Below are 23,307 nucleotides of genomic sequence, written 5' to 3' on the forward strand. Positions count from 1 at the left end.
CTCATTTTTGCTTACAACTTGTCCAAACGGCAAACTTATTTTCACAACCTCATAGAACATGATTTTTGTGGGAAATACTTAGCCCTTGAACTAACTGATAGCTATCGAAAATATAATATGACGTTCGCCGCATTTTTTGCAGCGTCCGATACGATGTTACCTGAGATGAGATACTACTATGCTTGGCAGGATATGTGATTACCTAATTTTTATGACTCCATAAAAATAATATAAGTACATGTAGGTACCTACTATATTCGAAAAATAACTAAATGATTTGATTTGAATGATTTGACCAAAGAATTCCCACTGAATTTTTATAAAACCTCAATCCACGCGGATATCGTCTAAATAATATAAATTATTACTCAGATTGTTACTTATTGAGATTTAACGCAATCAGACGTATGTTCTTTGAGATACAGTTATCTCAATTTTTCCCTAATATAATTTTTGTTGTCTCATCCGCCACGGAATGCGACGAAACCAACTATGACTAGATGCATTTATGAACATCTAAATCTAATGTTGTAAAATAAGGGGGCTGATAAATCGATAAACATATTATATACACATAATTATAGGCTAATAAACTGATTAACTCTTGCGGATTTTGCGGCTCACATCTAGTGTGTGGTTAACTTTACATAGGCAAAGATGTTCAGGTAAATGTCAAAGTTCGTTACAAGGGCAGAAGTTTCGCGACTTCAGTTTTGCTATGTACACGCTTTATCTAATAGTACAATAGTTAGTCACTCAAACTTGCATTTTTGCCCCAAAAATATAAACATTTGTAAAAATATGATTGTTTAAAAAAAAATACTATAGCTAAATAGGCGATAACGCGACTTCATCCGCGCTTTAGGTTTTTAAAAAATCATGTAGGAACACCTCGATTTACCAGGATGAAAAGTAAAATTAAAAATCCCCAAATTGCCTCTGCTGGGAATCGAACCTGGGGCCTCCCGCTTAAAAAGACCACAGCACTCACCACTGCGCCAGGGAGGTAATCAAATAATAAGGCATAGCATAATGCGTAAAAAAAGACTACACGCGCCATTTTAACTTTATGAGTCAAATACATGTCAAAAATTTTAGTCCTTATTTTAAAGGAGAACCTTGGTTAAACCGTACTTTTGACATGACAGTTGACCCATAGAGTTAAAATGGCGCGTAAGAAGTCTTTTTGTACGGACTATAGGTTTCTTCAGGATTACGTTAAAAATATCGCTAGCTTTATCAAATATTACAATATTATAAGAAGAGTAAAAGAGTCAAGTAGATCAAAACATGTATTCCGAAAGCTCACAAGAGCGCTCCAAGTTGCAACTAGCAGTTCAACTTAGATTACATTATGTTACCGTACGTGACCCGAGTACTGTTCTAGAATATTCTAGACCCCGCCCTTATTCATAAAATGTTTAAGTTTTAATTAATAAACTTATATGTTTGTAAGTTGGGCTGTAGTTTACTTGGAACTGTGTCATTTTCTCTTGTGAGTGTAATCTTGTTAGATTAACTAATTATTCCATAGCTCTAACAAGTTGATAGTAAATGTCCAAGAGTTGTAATGGTAGGGGAGCCCAAGGGGGGATTTTGGGATTTACTCGAGCGCGTCAGATTAAGACAAGGTAAATTAATGCAGAAAAGTGCATTTCACTGATCTGACAATTTTGAGCGTGACCTAAGGAAATGGGAGAGTCACAAAGTTTCAAACATCGGCCATGACTTTTGGTTGCGTCCAAATCGACAGTTTTTTGAATAGGATTTTTGAGGATTTAACATCCCTTCTCAATATCTCACGCGCTCGATAAATATTTTTGGGTCTATTTTCTTTTTTCTTTTCTTTTTTTTTAAATTCATAGACTCGCGCTTGGCGCCCCCTTCTACACCTTCGTCCGACCACCCCCACCATGCAAACCGGCAGATAAATATTTTTGCGATAAAAAGAACATATGGGGCGCATTTTATACTACTATTAATATCTAAAGCGCTCGAGTATTTCTTTGTGACTTTTTTTACATTTTTCAAAAACCTGTACGCGCTCTCCCCACCAGTGAAAGGGGTTACATCATATAACCTTTTTTTCTTTTTAGCACCTAATCTTCACAATCCAACAGATCCCCACGACGCTCAGGTAAATCCCTATTTAGCATCTTGGGCTCCCCTACCTAAAGCCTGATCACAACTGATGACTGACTATAACAATGTCTCTCAGAATGAGAAGGTTTTAGGGCACAGTCCAGTATGCTAGCTAATACGTATTTGACAACTAGTCAAATCGGTGACTTTTTATTAAACGTCAAAAGTCAAAACGCGCGCTTAGCATGTGAGATTCTATGAAATACTGGTATGTGACGTCACATCACAATGACGTCCTTTTTAGGGTTCCGTACCTCAAAAGGAAAAACGGAACCCTTATCTATAGGATCACTTTGTTGTCTGTCTGTCTGTCAAGAAATCTACAGGGTACTTCCCGTTGACCTAGAATCATGAAATTTGGTAGGTCTTATAGCAGACATTCGGGGAAAAATCTGAAAACCACTAATTTGTGGTTACATCACACAAAGGTCTTTACCTTTGCATTCTAGAACAGATTTTTATTTATTTTTATGAATCATAGTTTTTGAGTTATCGTGCAAAATGTCGAAAAAATACGACTTTAGTACGGAATCCTCGTTGCGAGAGCCTGACTCGCACTTGGCCGGTTTTTGAGGTTAATCGATAATTCAAAATATATTTTATTACAATTAAAACTAACAAAGGATGTGGATTTTACTTATTTTGGAAGATCCTCTATTTAATAAACGCTGAGAAATAATTTATTTTTCATACAGTTAAATACTCAATTGTTGATTGGCAGATTGTATACACTTTAGAGAGCATAATGAAGAACTTTCCAGGCATGCATGTTTCCTCACGATGTTTTCCTTTACCATTAAGCAAGTGTGCTATTTAATCGCTACAATTCTTTTAACAAAGCCTCGTCTGTCCACGGGATACAAAACATGAAATCAATATCACAGCTTCTTTTGAGGGGTAAAAAGTGAAATAAATCTTATTTTCGAAACAAAACACGAGTGTTCACTTTCAAACTCCAAGACCTAAGTAGATTCGTATAATGTATTACGTACTACAGAAATCTTAAAAACATTTTAGTTGATGAATTATTCACAGCTCTCTACTTACTTTTCTTTTATAAAATTTACTTTCAAACTAGAGAAAGCTATTTAGTTGAGTGTGAATTAATGTTCTTATACTTTCAATTGATTAATGGCGGTACGCGCTACTTTTGAAAGTAAGTATTAAATTTTGTATTAGCTTGCTTGCTTTATATACGAAACTGCTCTTATGAATAAATGCTATCGGATGATAGGTTCACTCTCCACCCTGATCTTAACGGCACCATTCCCCAACAGCCACGATATCTAAATATATAAAAGGAAATGGTGGTGACAGAAGGGCTGGCTCATTTTTTGCGCAACGGATCAGCCTGGCTGTCCAGCGCGGAAATGCAGCCAGTATTCTTGGCACCATTCCACGCGGGCATGATTTGTATAGTAATTAGATAAGGCTAGCTTTAAGTTTTATTGTAATATTTTCATTAAAAAAGTAAAAAAAAAGGAAAGGGTGATTGACTGACTGACTGACTGATCTATCAACGTACAGCTCAAACTACTGGACGGATCGGGCTGAAATTTGGCATGTAGATAGCTATTATGACGTAGGCATCCGCTAAGAAAGGATTTTTGAAAATTCAACCCGCAAGGAGGTAAAGTAGGGGTTTGAAATTTGTCGCGAGCATAAGCTAGTTGTTACATAAGCGTTAAGCTTCATTTATGCCAGAGCAATATGGTGCGACAAGGCGGTATGCCATGCGGCCGCATGGTACAAAGTTTAAAATGTAGCAAGAATCGTCGGTAGAATGTCGTACAATCCTACTAATATTATAAATGTGAAAGTGTGGATGTTTGGATGTTTGGATGTTTGTTACTCAATCACGCAAAAACGGCTGAACGGATTTGGATGACATTTGGAATGGAGATAGATTATACCCTGGATTAACACATAAGCTATTCCCCTTCTTCATAAGCTTATCCCGGAAAATCAAAGATTTCCCACGGGATTTTTAAAAACCTAATTTCACGCCGACGAAGTCGCGGGCATCAGCTAGTATGTCGTTATTGCAATTTTATAGCACCGATATGTCGTTTCGGCATGAAGACTGCCACAGGCTACTTATTTTTTTTATTCTGATACAAGTTAGCCCTTGACTGCGATCTCACCTAGATAAGTGTTTCTTCCGCCATTCATTTTGTCTTAAGTATCCCGTCCACGCGCCCGGTGCGCTTGATACATCAAGTACCTAGAACGTATACCTATAATTGCATAAAATGAGAAAATTAATACTAACCTTTTTTTTTTTATTCAGAATCAAGTTAGCCTTTGACTGCAATCTCACCTGGTGGTAAGTGATGATGCAGTCTAAGATGATAGCGGGCTAACCTGGAAGGGGTATGGCAGTTTTTATTAAACCCATACCCCTTTGGTTTCTACACGCCATCGTACCGGAACGCTAAATCGCTTGGCGGCACGGCTTTGCCGGTAGGGTGGTAACTAGCCACGGCCGAAGCCTCCCACCAGACCACTTTCTCTTTTTTTAAATTATAATAATATGTGATATTATTTTAAATTATTTTATCAGGTGCAATTTTATTTTAGAAACGTGAGAATTTAATCTAGAAACTAGGAGTACGTCATGTAATAGTGCGCTAATTAGCCAAGGATTTCATGTTAAGACTAGCTCGGCTTGCGGAGAAGCAAAACAAGGATGTGTTCACATAGAGTTCAGTGCACAAGATCAATATGCGACCTTTCTCACTTTTATACTTATTGATTGGAATGTCAGCTATTTCAAAGCTTTTTTAAAATTTGCCATTAATACATCCATACTAATAATATAAAACTAGCTGTTGATCTCCACTTCGTCCGCTTGGATTAAAGCTATATCGATGCCAAAAAGTACGTCGATCCGTTGCTCCTTTGCAGCGTGACTGAAGGACAAACCAACAAAGAAATACAGTTTTGTATTTTGAATATTATAGGTGATGCGAAAGTATCGCTATCTGTCTGTCACCTTTCACGATTCAACCGATCTTGTCATAGGATGAATACGGAACAACCCACTTTGGAACGTATTTTCACGCATTTAAATCGGATGCAGTGCGTAAATTTCCTAAACCCACGCAGTTAAAGTGGTGGGCATCTTCAAGTGTACAATAAATGTAGTCATGAAGTCAAAAAGTTTTTGTAGTTACTTAAAAAAACAAGTATAACCTTGTCCTAACACTTACAATGTATCTAGGTCGTGTGTACGAGATGTTAATTACGCCACGGGATGAACGTAATAAAGGTGTAATTCGTATTCACTCATTATCATATTTTCGGTTGGGGAAACGTTAATATTTGTCTAAAAATATACTCGCACTTTAGTGGTATTTTCACGAGTTAAACTATTCCTTTTTAAACGATTTTGACCTTTTCATCTCGGAAGAGATCCGGGTAGGATAATAGGGTCTTGGATTGTAGTAATAAAATTATGTGATTTTTTGTATAGTGGTAGTTTATGGGGCTAGAATTCAGTATTAAAGAGAATAAAATCAATATTTTTATTTATTTTTAACATAATTAATTATTAACGTCACGCTGCAACGGATATCAATTCACAACGTCACAATGCGTAAACGACAAAAAAACAATTTTTTAACATAAAAAATATTTTCCAGCAGAAATTACTCTATTTTTAAGTTAAAAAACTTATTACTCATTTTAATAAGTAAACACTTTGGTGAATTTAGGTTTTTTTTAATGATAGACTTTCCGGAATAAAAAATAGCCAATGTGTTTATAAACTATCTCCATTCCCAATTTCAGCTAATAGGAGTATCAAACACCCAAATATTAAACTAGACATTTTTAATATTAAAGTAGGTGATTTCGTCCGTGTTGGATAATTTTTTTTAAATCCCGCAGGAACTCTTTGATTTTCCGGAATAAAAAGTAAACTATTCCGTTAAGTCACGGTATAAGCTATTTCTCTTCCTAATTTCAGTCAAATCCGTTCAGAAGTTTTGCGGGAAAGAGTAGCAAACAAACACACACACACCCACACACACACACACACACACACACACACACACACACACACACACACACACACACACACACACACACACACACACACACACACACACACACGCACACGCACACACGCACTCAAACTTTTGCCTTTATAATATTAGTGTGATTAGGATTAAATAAAACAGCGCAATTAAACGAAGATTATAATTTAAAATGATAATACTCTACCTAAATGAAGAGCTGTATAGAGACTCCAATCACAAGTCGAATCAACGTTATTGTTCTATATTCTAAACCGTAAATTCTCCACCCGGATCACGTTCGCATTTGCAAGTGAATCGATGCAATATTTCCACGGTGGGAGGAAATCTAACTGAAACCTGTTTAAAATTCAATGTAGACGTATTCAAATTAGACCCGAAGTCGCAGTAACAAATCACCAGTGTACACTTGACCTTACTTTTAATTATTTCTAATTAAAGTACAAATTACATCGGTATTTTGCATGCAATTTCATTCGCATTAAAATCATAACAAACTTTGTCTCTACTTTAGTGACGTATTATACAATATGTCCAGTCATAAAATATAAAAACTGGATGGTAAAATGGATGTGTTTATCTTTAAAAATTCGTAGTTTTTTATTTATTTAAAAATAATTTTCTAATTAAAAATGATTTTTATTACTATTTTTCACATGTTATTTACGATTGTTTTTGTGCTTATTTCAACAAAATAACCCTGATAGCTTTCCCCTGTCTTAATACATAACATCACTCCTTCCCCGAGCTAAAGGTTTAATCAGTGCAAACAGCCCCATGGCTATTGTCCTGTGACGTCACCTCTCGAACGTGACCTACTTTATTAAAACTTAGGATTTGTTTATACTACGCTGTGGACTATGCGACATAATGGTTTGGGAGTTTTTATTTTATTTTATTTTGTTTTTTTGAAAGTAATCAACAGCGAAATTACATAATTATTATTTAAATCTAAATCTAGTTTTAACAGAAGGGGCCACAAGAGATTACTTGAAATTATAATGAAAACTATTTCAACAGAATAGATTTACAATAAATGTATATACAATAATAAAATTACTACAGTGTGTGTGTATGGTTGTGTGTGTGTGTGTGTGCGTGTGTGTATGCGTGGGTGTTTAAATGGGAGTGTGTGATTGCAAGCATATTTAGATGTTAGCTATTTTGTCACCTCTCGAACGTGACCTACTTTATTAAAACTTAGGATTTGTTTATACTGCGCTGTCGACTATGCGAAATAATGGTTTGGGAGTTTGATCAAGTTTAAGATGTAATTACCAATGGCTATGACTATGACTATAGCTGTTGTCATGTGACGTCACCACTCAAACAAGACCCAGCTCATTAAAACTTAGGACTTGTTTATACTAAGCTGTACAGTATGCGCTAAAAAGGAAGTTTACCATATAGCATAAATAATAGTATAAATAATATAATAGTAATAAAATAATATAATATATTAATAACATAATAGTATAAATTTAATGTTATTTTGTGGATATGTAGTATTAATTTTGTGAATTAATTCATCGGTCATGATTTAAAGACTTATTTTTGAGGGCCTGATTTCATAGGTTCAATGCTTGTAAATCAACATAATATCCCAAAAAAGAACGTCTTTAGTTAACGTTTCTCCAACCCTAAGCTAAGTAACGGTTTAATCAGTGCAAATAGCCCCATGGCTGTTGTCCTGTGACGTCACCGCTCGAACGTGACCTAGTTCATTAAAACTTAGGACTTGTTTATACTACGCCGAAGACTATGCAACCTAAATGTTTGATCAAGTTTACGATCTAATGGCCAATGTTTGTACTTTGGACCAAAGACATTTTAACGTTCTATTTGTGACTTTGCGACGTTGTTAATCAAGAATTCTGGGTCATTTAGCCCAATTTTTGGTTCTTAGTTTTGCTCTCTACGCGGCAGAAAGTAATGTACATCGAACTTTAGAATGAGATAGCAGATCTGTAGAGCATTGTCTCTGTCGTTGAGACTGACAAAACGTCACATAGGTAAGAGTGACAGAGACAACGCTCTACAAAGCCGAAATGTCATTCTAAAGGCCAATGTACATTACTTTCTTCCGCGTACTGTACGTTTGAGAGATGTAAAACTAGTGTACCGGAGAGTTATGCAGCGGATGTCGTCCGCGTGGACTACACAAATTTCAAACCCCTATTTTACCCCCTTAGAGGTTTAATTTAGACCATACCAGAAAAAACCTCTCGAATTAGGAAACTTAACAAAAGAAATAAGTATTGAGGAGGTTGGGGAATTCAAGCTTCTGGGCCTAACTATCGACACTCACTTAAACTGGAAACAACATATACAAGATGTCAGGAAGAAACTTTCACGATTTGCATATGCCCTAAGTGTTCTTAAGGCAAACACTAACTACGAAACAGCGCTATCTGCATACTACGCTTATGCTTACTCGTGGATTAAGTACGGTATTATACTTTGGGGACAGAGCACAGACGTGGGGGACTTATTTATTGCTCAAAAAAAATGCATACGAATATTAGTAAATATTAGGCAAAGAGACAGTTGTAAGCCACATTTCATAGGAAAAAAGATCCTGACATTACCATCTATATACATAATGGAAACAGTTCTGTTTGTTAGGAAACACTCACACTTATACAAAACATTAGACAGTACATACCATCGAAACTCGCGAAACAAGCACAACCTGGCTCTTCCACATTACAGCTTACAAATAATACGCCGTAGCAGCCCGTATTACAGATCAATCATTATTTATAACAAACTTCCTAACGACATTAAAGAAGAAACAAAAGAAGTCACCTTTAAGAGAAAATTAAAACAATGGCTACTACAAAAATGCTTTTATGATATACAAGAATTTCTAACTGCATAAACCTCAATAGCGTGACGCACCTGTAAATGACATCTGATATTGACATTAAACTATAAGACCTTGTAAGATTAATAATTTTAATAATTTAATCCTATTCGTATTGTATCTTTAATATTTACCATTTTATTGTACCTAAAATTGTATTTGCAATACCCTGACAGGGTCTCATGTATTTAGCTTTTAGCTTTAAGCACCCACCATCAATAAATGTAAATGTACATGAAAGCAAATAAATAAATCTGAATCTGAATCTGAATCTAATTTTCAAAAATCTTTTCTTAGCGAATGTCTAACTCATAATAGCTATCTGCATGCCAAATTTTAGCCCGATCCGTCCAGTAGTTTGAGCTGTGCGTTGATAGATCAGTCAGTCAGTCAATCAAAGTTAAAAAGATATAAATAAGAAGACTACGTGATAAAATGATCACGTGATCTATCAATAATAATCCCACATCTCCGCTCTGCTAAATTTCAGTGGACAGGTACTCTAATAGCACTAATTACTAGCTTGTCAAGTAATATGGTTTAGTTATAGCTTAGGACTTGTATAAACCACACTGTAGACTGCGCCGCGACGCGATATGGCTTGATGAAGTTTGCGATGTAATTAACGACAGAATGTATGTTAGAACCATATTATGTTAGTGAATAGTATGTCGTTGAAGCCGATAGCCTAGTGGTTAAGACGTCCGCCTCTTTTTCGGGAGGTCGTACGTTCGATCCCGTGCACCCACCTCAAACTATTCGGAGTTATGTGCGCTTTAAGAAATTAAATTGAATTCTTAAAATGCTGAATGACTTTCAATATAAAGATATGAATATACACAATGTTTTTTAAGTTAGGTGCTTAAGTTAGGTAGAATATTTGGTATATAAAATTTGATTTTAGTTATAATTGTTAATTAAGTTTATCTATGATATAAGGTACGATAGGGTTGTCATGTACATATGAAAAAGCTTTTTAAAAATAAAGATATTAAAATAACGCTTGCTTTAACGGTGATGGCATACTTACATTGTGAGGAAACCTGCGTGCCCGAGAGTTTTCCGTAATGTTCTCAATGGCGTGTGAAGTGAAGTGTGTCCACCCTTGGCCATACTGGTGAACTATTAGTTATTCTAAGAGGAGACCCGTAGTGAGCCGGTGATGAGTTGATCATGATATCGTTTACTTAATTGTTACTTGAATGAGCTGACTTGTTTATATAGATGAAGCATTTTAAAATTTCATCGGCCCCTTAATTTTCTGATCCTTACATCAATACAAATATCAGAAAAGGTAACTTGCCAATAATAAATGTGCCTTTATCCATTACCATACAATTTTATTATTCTTTATCCGTAAATGTCTACCCTTTTCTCGTGGATATGTCAGATGTTATAAATATCATTGGTGTGCCCTAAGCCTTTTATGTTATTAAGGTTAACATCGCCCGTTGGAAAGTTTTTACTGCAACCCATAATTTAAGGTTTTTTATTGCTTATGATCTCTTGCAAGACATCAGATCTACATAAAGAACTAAAATTACTTAGTTCAAAGTGCTTTTGCTATTCAATCTACATCAGTAGAAACGTATACCTAGTAATATATCGTTGACTAGCTTATGCCCTTTGTCCGCGTGGACTACACAAATTTCGAATCCCTATTTTACCACCTTAGGGGTTGAATTTTCAAAAATCCTTTCTTAACTGAGATCTACGTCATAATAGCTATGTACATGCCAAATTTCAACCCGAGCCGTCCAGTAGTTTGAGCTGTGCGTTGATAGATCAGTCACTCAGTCAGTCAGTCACCTTTTCGTTTTATATATTTAGATAGAAGATAGGTGAAAGAATGGACTAACATTTTTACGAAAATCGTCAATTAAAAAGGCCCTCAACAGTAAATGGAAATAGCTACCTACTAAATTAATATTCTCTAATTTAAACTTATTTTTCTTTTAATGAAAAATACGCGTTCATTACACTTAGAAAGTATTGGTACTTACTTAGCATAGCAAAGTTACTTATTTTCTCTGCAAAAGAGAGTGCATATAAGCAGGCTCAATAAATCAATGCGTATTATAAAGTTTGATTGAAAATATTACAATAGAACTAAAAGCTAGTGACTCGCACTTGGCCGGTTTTTTTGTGATAAGGCCTGAACTCTATACAATAATGGACATTCCACTTTAGAAGCATGTATAATTTCTGGGTAGGTAAAGTAGAGAGTAATCTATTAAGGATATACGTGTACATATTTCTATGGCGCCGCGGGGTATGTGCTTATTAACTTTGACATGATCCGTAATGGGTAGCGATAAGGGTATGTTAGCTTTTCATTAAGTTTATAAATCAATGGGTATTCGTACCCTAACCTACCACGGATATTTCGAGTCGAAGACCGTTTCTCTTAGACATTATTAAAAGTTGGTTGATACTTGTTACAGACTAACTGGTTTTGACGACCTCCCTGGCGTAGTGGTGAGAGCTGTGGCCCCGGGTTCGATTTCTGGCAGGGGCGCCTTGGGAATAGACCAGAGATAATTATCTCTGGTGGGAGATTACCGCCGTGGGTGGTTACCGCACTATCGGCAAAGCGATTTTTTTATTTTTCATTCAGATACAAGTTAGCCTTCGACTGTAATCTCACCTACTGGTAAGTGATGATGCAGTCTAAGTTGGAAGCGGGCTATCCTGGAAGGTGTATATGACAATTTTTATTAAACTCATACACCCTTGGTTTCTACACGGTATCGTACCGAAACATAAGCTCGGCGGCACGATTTTCCCGATAGGGTGGTAACTAACCACGGTCGAAACCTCCCATCAGACCGGACCAGAGAAAATTTAGGAATTATAAAATTCAAAATTTCCCCTGCCGGGAATCGAACCCGGGCCCTCCCACTGATAAGACCACAGCGCTCGTCACCCACGGAGGTCGTCAAAATATTTTTAAATCAATACCTTATAGATATAATACCTTGGATCCATTCATCTTATTTCATGATAAGATTCTGAAGAGTCTTTTCAGACTACGACAAGACATAATAAACTGAAATCTTTAGTAGTCAAATCTCTCAATTATGGTAAGTATGTTGGATGATATTCACAAATAATAATTTCAGCGACGACCAAAGATTACTTCATACTATACGACAACGATACGACGACAATCTGTACAGTCTGTCTGTCTGTCTGCTAGCCTTTCACGGCTCATCCGTTCAACCGATTTTGACCAAATTTGGTACAGAGATAGCTTGCATCTCGGGGAAGGCTATAAACTACTTATAATCCCGAAATATCATAGAATTTCCACGGTATTCTTAAAATATGTTAGTATACACATGGACGACAAAGTCGTGGCCAATTTCATCTTGGTACAGAGATAGCTTGCATTCTGGAATTGGATATATACGACTTTTGATCAAAGAAAATCAAAGAAGTTCCCACGGTATTTTTAAAACCTAAATTTACGTGGACTGGGCACCATCTAGCATGTTATAATTGTGAAAGTGTATATGTAAACTTTTCACAGCTGGGTCTAGAAACTTGTGATTTTACATGTAAGTTTTCATTATAACAAACTGAGTTTGTTGTGGGCAAACCTGGGCGCGTTTGGAGCCCTCGTAGCTTTAGTTTAAAGTTTGCGTAATAATTATCACCACTATATCTTACAAATCCAACATCTGACTATTAAAAAGAGTATTTTATTACCTATTTTTAAATAAATCATTTGACTTTTACTAACATAGAGCTCAGCGTGAGTCTGTTAGTAAAAAAATAAGTACTATACGACGCAACAGCGTGGTCGTGTCGTAACGTTACAGTCGTATAAAATAAAAAGCATTACTTACTAGGATCATTGACATGGAAGGTCTAGTGTCTAGACAAATAAGTTATGTAAACGAGCATACCTAGATGACTTTATGTGATATACTGCTGTATAGGCTATCTGATTATGACAACACTCCCTGAGCTAAGTGATTATGCCCTGTCTAAAACACTTGGATGGCTGAGTGTCTCGTCTAGCTATTTTCTTTTCAGTTTTATTTTCTTATTATCTCTCTGTACGCTTAGTATAAGATTTTTCGTATCGCCAACGTTGCTAGAACTAGAGAGTCGAAACACAATAATGTCAAAGTAAAATGGACCTAAAGGCCTTGAATTGAAGTCAAAAATTCAGCGGGGTCTTCTCCGTTTGACCTAGGCCAAAACGGGGGTACGGGCCTCGAGGCATGGCCTCCTTGCCCGGGTGTGGCGCGGGGAAGAACGCTTCCCCGGTAACGTCCTTTAAGCCGTTGTCGGCTAAAGCCTACCTTCTTGGCTTAGGGCCTCGAGGTCTCGGTTTTGTGTTGGATCCTGGGCGCCCGTACTGTAGGCTGTGGGCTCGTCGTTGTGCACAGGGGTATTATCAAAGCCGGTAAAGCTTGCGTCGTCCTCATCGTCGTCATCTTCATCAGCACGTTGCGCTGGTGTGGGTGACCGCAGAAGCTCGCGAGGTAGAGGACGCCCGTTTGGTGGTCTGGGTTGAAGCGGTGCTATCCCGCGGAGGTGTATGTACGGTCAAAAATTAAATACCATAGATTTTAATTTCGCAACGTTTCCGCTTGGAGCGCTGGCTGTAGATGTGTAGACAAACTTAAGCTTTAAGACAAGGCAGGTTAAGATCCAGTTTACTATAACGCTGAAGTGTTTGGACACTCTAATACTGTCGACGTTGGTGAGACATAAAATCTCGTACTGGTATTATACTGGTATTTATAGATCGTTGTAGTCTTTCGTACTTACCTAAGTCTATATTTTTCTTAGCTGAAATCACTACTAGCATTTTTTGCACGTACAGATTTTGAAAGTGTTTCCACAGGATCTTAAAAACCTGTGACGAAGTCGCAGGCCTCAACTAGCATAAATAAGGCAATCGGGTTGGGGACGCCCCTCACACCCGCACAGCCTCTACGCTAACCCGGTGCGGCATACCTCTTTTTTATAGATGACTTTATGCGAAGAAAACTGTATAGGACAGCTAATTATGACAACAACATCCAAGCGTCCTCGAGCTAAATAATTATATGTCCTGTCTAAAACACTTATATGTCTGAGTGTTTCGCACTCTGGTATGAGAGATCGTTGCAGAGTCTTTCGTACTTAGTTAAAGTCTATATTTTTTAGCTGTTTGTTTGTTCGTTTGCCCTTCAATCACGCCGCAACGAAGCAAGCACCGTAACGTAACTTTAATCGTCTGTCATGCGACTGGGCCTAATTTTTTTTTTTTTTATTATAGGTGATGCTCGCGACTTCGTTCGCGTGATTTTAGGTTCTAAAAATCTCGTGGTCTCCTCTTTGATTTTGCAGAATAAAAAGTAGCTTTTGTCACGCTCCAGATCTTTAACTATACTCATGCAAAAAATTACGCCAATCCGTTGCTCCCTTGCGGCAATAATGAAGGACAAACAAACAAACACACTTTCACATTAATTACTTTTTATAATATTAGTATATGTAGGAAGTGATAGTGATTATTTTAGGTTTTATTATTAATAGTCTCACATTGGCTTTTATTAAAAAGTAATTGAATATAAAATGCGATTCACCCTGCACCCAGCACACATACGCGGCGTGCTCTGAAAACCGTTTGCCTATTAACTGGTCATTTCCATGAACAAATCGGTTTTATGAATTTCGTGTATCGACTCAGTGTAAGCGTTATCTTTATAAAATATGAAACTGACTGACATATAAACTCAAACCCCTGGATCTCAAAACTTGCGATTTTGATTTTGAGGTATAACATCAACAAGAAAGGCGTCATAAAAAAATTAAATCCATGCGAACCAAGTAGTGGGAAAAGCAAGTAAATAATAGCCGTCTGATTTAATTCAGATTTCCAATAAATAGGTGCTTTAAATCTTTCGCTATTTCTCTCCCTACGGCATTCCTATACCTTTAATTAAAAGTTTTTATGGTTCCGTACCTCAAAGGCAAAAGGGATCCCTTATAGGATCACTTCGTTGTCTGTCTGTCAAGAAAAGGAAATCAAAACCTAAAGGTTTTATTAGTTAGAATAAGAATAGAATAAGAATAATTTATTTTGAATTTAGAATTTAGAATTAAAGTTAGAAGCGGTGATAGTCTAATCAAGCATAATAAAATAAAATAATTTTTTTTGTGTCTGTCCATAAGAATAATCATAAAAACACACCCATGAATACATTATTTCCTGAATATAAATATCATGTGGCCGCACTGTAAGCGGCCGACACTTTAACAATACTTTTCCGATGATTGCAGATAATTACGTCACAATTACCAACACGTTAATAGAACTAATTAAGGCTTTATTACGGCGGCAATTTAAAATATTTCAAATTTAATAGGAAAATGTTGTTTGCATGTCATTTGATTGCTATGGATCTGTTTGGAAACAAACTATAATCATACTTACTAAACTAGCTGATGCCCGCGACTTTGTACGCGTGGATTTAGGTTTTTAAAAATCCCGTGGGAACTCTTTGATTTTCCGGGATGAAAAGTAGCCTATGCCACTCTCCAGGTCCCAAAATTGGCAGCGCACGTGGGTAACCTGTTTGCTTTTCACTTGATATTGTATGAGAAAGGTGAGAGGCACGATGATTTTCACCGAAATCAAGCGCGCGAAAAGGGTTTAGGAAAAGTATTTTTGAGAAAAAACTACTGAATTTATGTTTGCAAAGTATAGGTATTTCAACTAATAAATAAATAAACTATGTCTAATGTTAAATTCTTTAAGAATTTTCATCCCCCTAATCTTATTTATTTACGCCCCAAGTTGTCATGAATTTAGTGTTAAAATAGGACTCTTTTGAGGCTCGTAACTTTAAAATCAATATTTTTTCAATGTGTTATATCAATAAACCTAGATAATGACAAGATAAATCGATATAATACTCAGTTTTGAGCGTACAATCAGTACCCTTATTATAAATGCGAAAGTGTGTTTGTTGGTTTATTGGTTTGTTGGTTTGTCCTTCAATCACGTCGCAACGGTGCAACCGATTGACGAGATTTTTGCACGGGTATAGATAAAGACCTGGAGAGTGACATAGGCTATCCCGCAAAATCAAAGAGTTCCCACGGGATTTTTAAAAAACCTAATTCCACGCGGACGAAGTCGCGGGCATCAGCTAGTATCAAATAATGTAGTAATTACCCTCCTACGTTTGTATGAAGAAAGCACCGTCCTGAGCCCTCTTAAACTATACCCATGCAAAAATCACGTCGATCCGTTGCTTCGTTGCGACGTGATTGAAGGACAAATTGGGTTGAAATATCGACAAATAAAAACATAAATTATTCGTGGTATGTACCCGTTATATACATTTAAAAATGTAATATTATGCATGAATAAAATAAAAAATAACATATAAAACATAAAAATGAATGACAATCTGAAAAAAAAAATAGCTGTTCATTCTCGTCCAACAGAGCAAGGCAAAAAAAAAAACAGCTGTTCATTCTCGTCCAACAGAGCAAGGCAAAAAAAACAGCTGTTCATTCTCGTCCAACAAAGCAAGGCAAAAAAAACAGCTGTTCATTCTGGTCCAACAGAGCAAGGCAAAAAAAACAGCTGTTCATTCTCGTCCAACAGAGCAAGGCAAAAAAAAAACAGCTGTTCATTCTCGTCCAACAGAGCAAGGCAAAAAAAAAAACAGCTGTTCATTCTCGTCCAACAGAGCAAGGCAAAAAAAAAACAGCTGTTCATTCTCGTCCAACAGAGCAAGGCAAAAAAAACAGCTCTTCATTCTCGTCCAACAGAGCAAGGCAAAAAAAAGAAAGAAAGCAAGCCATGTCAGCTATAAAAGGTCGCAGGACAAAAAAGCGGACACACATTAGAAAAAAGTATCTGTGTTGTTTGTACTCGAAATTATTTCAGATCCTGTGGAATTGCATCGCTGTGACCTAGATCTAGCTCTGTATCCAGACGAATGTAGAGATTCTTCAGTATTATGTAAAATTTACTTTCGCATTATATTCTTTTAGCGTTTGAACGTACAAGTGTATCTGAAAAGATATCGTTAGGGAACAAAAAGGAATATTCTCTCTCTGTATCCTATTTATTATTATGTGGAGAGTCGTGAGTCGTGACTTATATTTCTTTAAACACATAATGGTAAGGGTTTCCTTGGGTGTGGTGTATAATGTTTTTTTTAATAAAACGGGCGAGCAAACGAGCAGGCGGGTCACCTGATGTTAAGTGAATACCGCCGCCCATGAACATTTGCAGTAGGTACCAGAGAAACCACCAATGCGTTGCCGGCCTTTCAGGAATTTGTTGGTCCGCCCCTTGAAAAACCAATGTGGTGGACACCCAGATCTTCCTGAATAAATCACTACCCATATTATAAATGCGAAAGTATGTTTGTTTGTTGGTTTATCTATTGAATCGATTACGTCACAACACAGCAACGAATCGGCGTAATTTCCTGCATGGATATATGTATTTAAATATATGTCTTTAAATACATGCTATGCAACTAGCCTATGTCACTCTCTTTGTCTATGGACATAATCTAGTTTTCTTCCCGGAAAATCGAAGAATACCCACGGCATTTAAGAATCTAACCACGCAGACGGAGTCGCGGGCATCAGTAATTACATAAAGATTAAGTATAATACTTATTATTGTTACAACAAGATGGCTGAGCCATTTTATATTCGTACATTGACAAAAGCGATTTTCAGGGATATTTGAATGTGATAATGAGGTTCTTATTCAAACAAAATAATATATAAGTACGCGACAGGTCGAGAAGGCAGTCGGGGAGGGATCGCCTCGCATAATTGCACAGCCCCCGCGCTAACCCGGTGCGGGCGAGCGCGGGTGAAGTGCGGGTGTGCAGGGCGTCCCCCTGCCTCATACCCCGATTATCATCTCGACCTGTCGCGGATTCTGCCTGTTTATTTCTTCAAGGCGTGTTTGTTGACAATTATTTACCTGCCACCTTGATTTTCCTCCTTATCATATTCTCAAAATTTTCATGGAATTGTAGGTGTTTGAGCATATTCACTTAAACCACGACCCACTTTAGCGGTCTAGGCCGGGTCTAGCTTAGCTTAGATTTTTAAAAACCTAAATCCACGTAGACGAATAAGCGGGCATCATATAGTCTACACAAATATTATTATAAAGAGGTAAAGTTTATTCGGAGAAGCAAAGTGACTGACATAGCTCAACGAATTAGCCAGCTGAAGTGGCAGTGGGCAGGCCACGTCTGTCGCAGAACTGTTCTGGGGCAGACGTGTTCTGGAGTGGAGACCGCGTATCGGCAAGCGCAGTGTGGGACGACCTCCAACCCGCTGGACTGACGAACTTAAGAAGGTAGCGAAGTGGGTGGATGAGGAAGGCAGAGGATCGTGTGTAGTGGCGCGCTCGTGGGAAGGCCTATGTCCAGCAGTGGACGCAAACAGGCTGGTTGAACATTGAACAAAGTTTGTAAGTTTAGTAATCGTCGGTACTAATGATACGAACCCGAAAATTCTTTCACACATAGATAACTACATTATCTCCGAATGCTACAGGCTATAAATATCACGCAGACGAAGTCGCGAAAAAAGCTAGTGATTTACCTATAAATATAGTTGCTGTTCCGGACATTGTTACAAAAAATCCGAAGTAAGTAAGTAGAATGCAAAAATCCGCGCTCATAATTTTTTAACCCGTTTTCCCGCTAAATCTGGGGCATCAACAATTTAGGTGGAAGTCCCATTCATAATCTGCAATTCATCACACCAGCCCACTTTAATAGACTTTCACAAAAGATCCAAAAAATAGAGCAGTGAAAATGAATATCTATCGAATATTTTTTATTTCACGCGAAAATCTTTTTGCTGATATTTTTATGTACCTACTCAGTATTTAGCCTCCCATCTAGAATTTCATAGAAATTATGTTGTTATCATTCCTTCATTCCATCTTCGAAATGTGCAAAGTCAAAATGTATAAAATTATAGGAACATGTATTAGCTAGGTATATTATAAGCTGTCATAGTCTAGTGGTTAAGACGTCCACCTCTTAATCGGAAGTCGGATGTTCGATCCCCGGCACGGATCGCTAACTTTTACGAACTTAAGTAATTAATTAATTAATATCACTTGCTTTAACGGTGAAGGAAACCATCTTGAGGAAAACTGCATGCCTGAGAATTTTCCATAATGTTCTCAAAGGTGTGTGAAGTCTGCCAATTCGCGCTTGGCCGGCGTGGTATATAGCCATAGGCCAAACCAGTCCTCATTCTGAGGTCTCCTTGTCGTGGTCTGTAGTGAACCGGCGATGCCGGTTGATCATGATGATGTACCTATGAAAAATAAATCGAAAAAGAAGCAATCTGTTTTTAGAGTTCCGTACCTCAAAAGGAAAAACGGAACCCTTATAGGATCACTTTGTTGTTTGTCTGTCGGTCTGTCAAGAAACCTACAGGGTACTTCCCGTTGACCTAGAATCATGAAATTTGGCAGGAAGGTCGGTCTTATAGCAGACATTCGGGGAAAAATCTGAAAACCGTGAATTTGTGATTATACATCACACAAAAAAATTAAATTGTGGTCATGAACTAATAATTAATTAGTATTTTCAACTTTCGAAGTGAGATAACTATATTAAGTGGGGTATCATATGAAATATATTTTAAAAACAGATTTTATTTATTTTTACACATCATAGTTTTTGATTTATCGTGCAAAATGTCGAAAAAATACGATTGTAGTACGTAACCCTCGTTGCGCGAGCCTGACTCGCACTTGGCCGGTTTTTTTTGTTAATTTCAATTTACAATTCACCGTTTCACCTTAATAGAGGAAATGAAGGATGGCAGTGTTGTGTCAAACTATCTGTCCTTTACAGGGTTGGCACTTATGTTATCTGTATATATAAAATTCGAAGTGCTGACTGACTGACTGACTGATTGACTTATATATCAACGCACAGCCTAAACAGCTGATCCTAGAGACATGAAATTTGGAAAGTGTGTTTTTTGTAAAGAGTAAATATATAAGTAAGTAAGTAAGAGTAAATAAGATATTATTTATTATTATTTATTTATTAATTATTTATTATTTAATTAGAACGGCCATAAAGCCAATTACACTAACTAAACTACGAGTACAAACTAACATAAACATACTTACAAAAATTGATAAAATTATAAATTTTAAAAAGCAAAATTATAAATTTTCACAAAAGTGCAAGATCTGACCCATGAGGTCAGCCCATTTGTCAGCAAATATGTCACAGCGAGGGGACTCCTTCAGCAGCGCGTTGAGCGCAGCCAAAGTGCGCGGTATGGGTGACCGAAACGCGCTACCGTGCGACTAAACGGACTTACGAAAAATTTGGAGCGGTGGCGGATAAGGTAGAAGATAAATAGTAGTAAGAAGAATAAGTAAGAGTAAATACCCACTTAAATTTTTTTCAAAGTTTTTCAAAATTCCACCCTTCAGTGGGTTAAATGGGGGTTGGAAGTTTGTATGAAAGTCTATCATTTTTAAAGTTACATCAATGAAAAATAGGCTTAGGCTAAAGAATAAAAAATAAGCCTTTCACTATTTTTTTAAAACTCTGCCCCTAAGGGGTTAAATAGGGGATGAAAGATTTTTGTTTATTGGTTACAAAATAAAGAAACATGTTTCAGGATATTTTGAAAATTCTACCTCTACTCCTCCACCTCCACCCGAGCGAAGCTGGGGCGGGTCCGTTAGTTATTTTATTAAAACTTTGGACTTATTAAAAAAATCACGCAATAATAATATGGTCTCTTAACATAAAGTACAAAGTAAGTCGAATCATACAGTTTGGCTGGGTTTGGTTAACATAACAGAAAAAACTTTTTAATTTAGATATTTATAAGAAAGAATAAAATTGATTTCAAGTAAGTTAGTATAAATTTGTGCTTTAGTCAAAAGAATGTACCTACAATTAGGCGTAATACGCATTCTTAACTTCAAGTATAATCGGAATTGGAAAATAAATCCTGTAAAATATCACACCAATAATTATAAAACCACGACTATTAGCAAAAGTCCTTTTAAAGAGATACCTCGTATGATGAAATATGATTAAACTCCTGCTTTAGATCGTTAGAAACTCGTTAGAACTTCTTTAACTAGGAAGCATTCCAGCTTAAAGTTATTCTAAAAGGAAATATTACGAATGGTAATGTGGCAACCCTGAGTATGCGCCATTAATTAAAGGTGACACGCTGACGCTCTGTATCAACTATATTACGCGACAGGTTGAGATGGCAATCGGGGTATGAAGCGAGAGGGCGCTCCGCACATTCTCACGTCTTCCGCGCTCGCCCGCACCAGGTTAGCGCGGGAGTTGTGCGGGTGTGCGGAACGTTCCCCCCCGGTTGCCACCTCGAACTGTCCCGGACTATACGGCGTTTACTGACCATAAATAAAATTAACAAAAATACGCTTTACGCTCTTTTGTTTAACGAGTGTACCTACCTATCCTGTAATTCGTTGCAGGAAGTATTTATTTAATGGTAACTTATGGCATACGAGTTAATTAGTTGCACACCACAATTTCACACAATAGTAAGTAATAATCTTTTAAAAAATACCATTGTTTCTTATAAAATTAAAAAAAAAAAAACTTTATTTCAGACCGTGGTCCATATGGTGTTAGTAAATAGTAGTAATATTTAAAGACTTAAAACTATGTTAGTACGTATAACTTACATGTAATTAAAAATAAAAACCTTAATTTAAACATTTACCGAAAAGTAAAGAAAGAAAGACCTGATGAAAGTAAAATGATATTTTTTAATCTACGATAAATGAATTTGTATCTTCTCGTTTCAGATTTACATTATACTTAGGTTAAACGCATTTTGACATACCAACCAATTAATTACAAACGGAACTATATTTTCGAATTGAATTTCGAATAATTTTTGAAAACATGTATTGTTGGTGACTCTAAATGGTAACGACCACTGAAATTTTTGTTTGTGTTGTTGTTGTTGTATGGGATTAGGTACGTAACAGAAAGAGCGGTATACTGACTTCTTTCCGTGGATAGAGAATAGTTTTATTGTATTGTTAGGGTCCCGAGTGCGATTCCTAGCAGGGGTTTGGAATTTTATAATTTCTAAATTTCGTGGGAAGGCGGCTTCGGCCGTGGCTAGTTAACACCCTACCGGCAAACCCGTGCCGCCAAGCGATTTAACGTTCCGGTACGATGCCGTGTAGAAACCAAAGGGGCATGGGTTTAATAAAAACTGGCATACCCCTTCCAGGTTAGCCCGCTTCCATCTTAGACGGCATCATCACTTACCACCAGGTGAGATTGCAGTCAAGGGCTAACTTGTATCTGAATAAAAAAGATTCGTGTAGCAGCCCTAACGGCGGGTATTAATTAGACGTGACGATTTGTCACGTCGCGTTGGTGACACACAATTTTGCACCAACCGTCACGCTGTGAACTAATAAATAAAAGCGTCAAATCCGCGGAATTCAGTTTTGTTACGTAGGAAATAAATGTATTTACGTATGAATAAAAAAATAAACTAAAACGACTTTTATGTAATTAGCTCCACAGCTGGACATACGTCTCTTACAGGGACTTCACACACGCAAAGGTGTGTGAAGTCTGCCAATCCGCACAGGGCCAACGTGTCAAACTATGGCCTAAACCCTTCTCATTCTGAGAGGAGACCCGTTCTCAGTAGTGGGCTGGCGATGGGTCGATCATTATGATGATGATAATCCTTAGCTTACCACTTACCTGAAACTTTGCTGACAGGGTGAGTAACCGGCGCTGCAGCGGTCGTCGCCGTGTTCGGAGGATACACAGGATCGCAGCACTCCCTCTCGGGAAACTCGCTCGCCCCCACCACAAGCACCCCCACCAAAAACACCCCCAAAACACGCCATAACCCCACCCCAAACCCACGCATGGACACCACACACAATGTCCGTAAACTCAACCCCACTCCCTGTAAACTCAACCCCACTCCCTGCAAACAACCACCACTTTCACTCCCACGTACATAACCAAAGTCATTTCTTAATTCAGTCATCTGTTACTCTCACATGACACTTTTTATATTGTTTTTTATCACTATTTTGATATGTATGGATGTATATTTGCACTTACTCGCGCATAATTGACTTAGTATTTGTCGGAACGTACGGTCGGCTTGTATATTCAATTGATTTTATTTTAAACCTACATACGGATAGCAAAATACAGCTGGGAAAGGGGAGAAAATAAAAAGTGT

At 37.2% G+C, this 23,307-nt stretch overlaps 1 protein-coding gene across 1 annotated transcript in view; it reads right to left on the bottom strand.

The window, feature by feature from the left end:
* The window catches only part of LOC117993235 (uncharacterized), a 190,995-nt gene extending 168,083 nt beyond the window's left edge, over positions 1-22,912 (bottom strand). The window contains exon 1 of the mRNA XM_034980987.2: positions 22,812-22,912. The gene's annotated coding sequence lies outside the window, so the exon portion shown is untranslated. The remainder of the gene's footprint in view (positions 1-22,811) is intronic.
* Between the last annotated feature and the right edge of the window lie 395 nt (positions 22,913-23,307).

The sequence above is a fragment of the Maniola hyperantus genome, chromosome 23, assembly GCF_902806685.2.
Source record: "Maniola hyperantus chromosome 23, iAphHyp1.2, whole genome shotgun sequence".
Taxonomy (NCBI): Eukaryota; Metazoa; Arthropoda; class Insecta; order Lepidoptera; family Nymphalidae; genus Maniola; species Maniola hyperantus.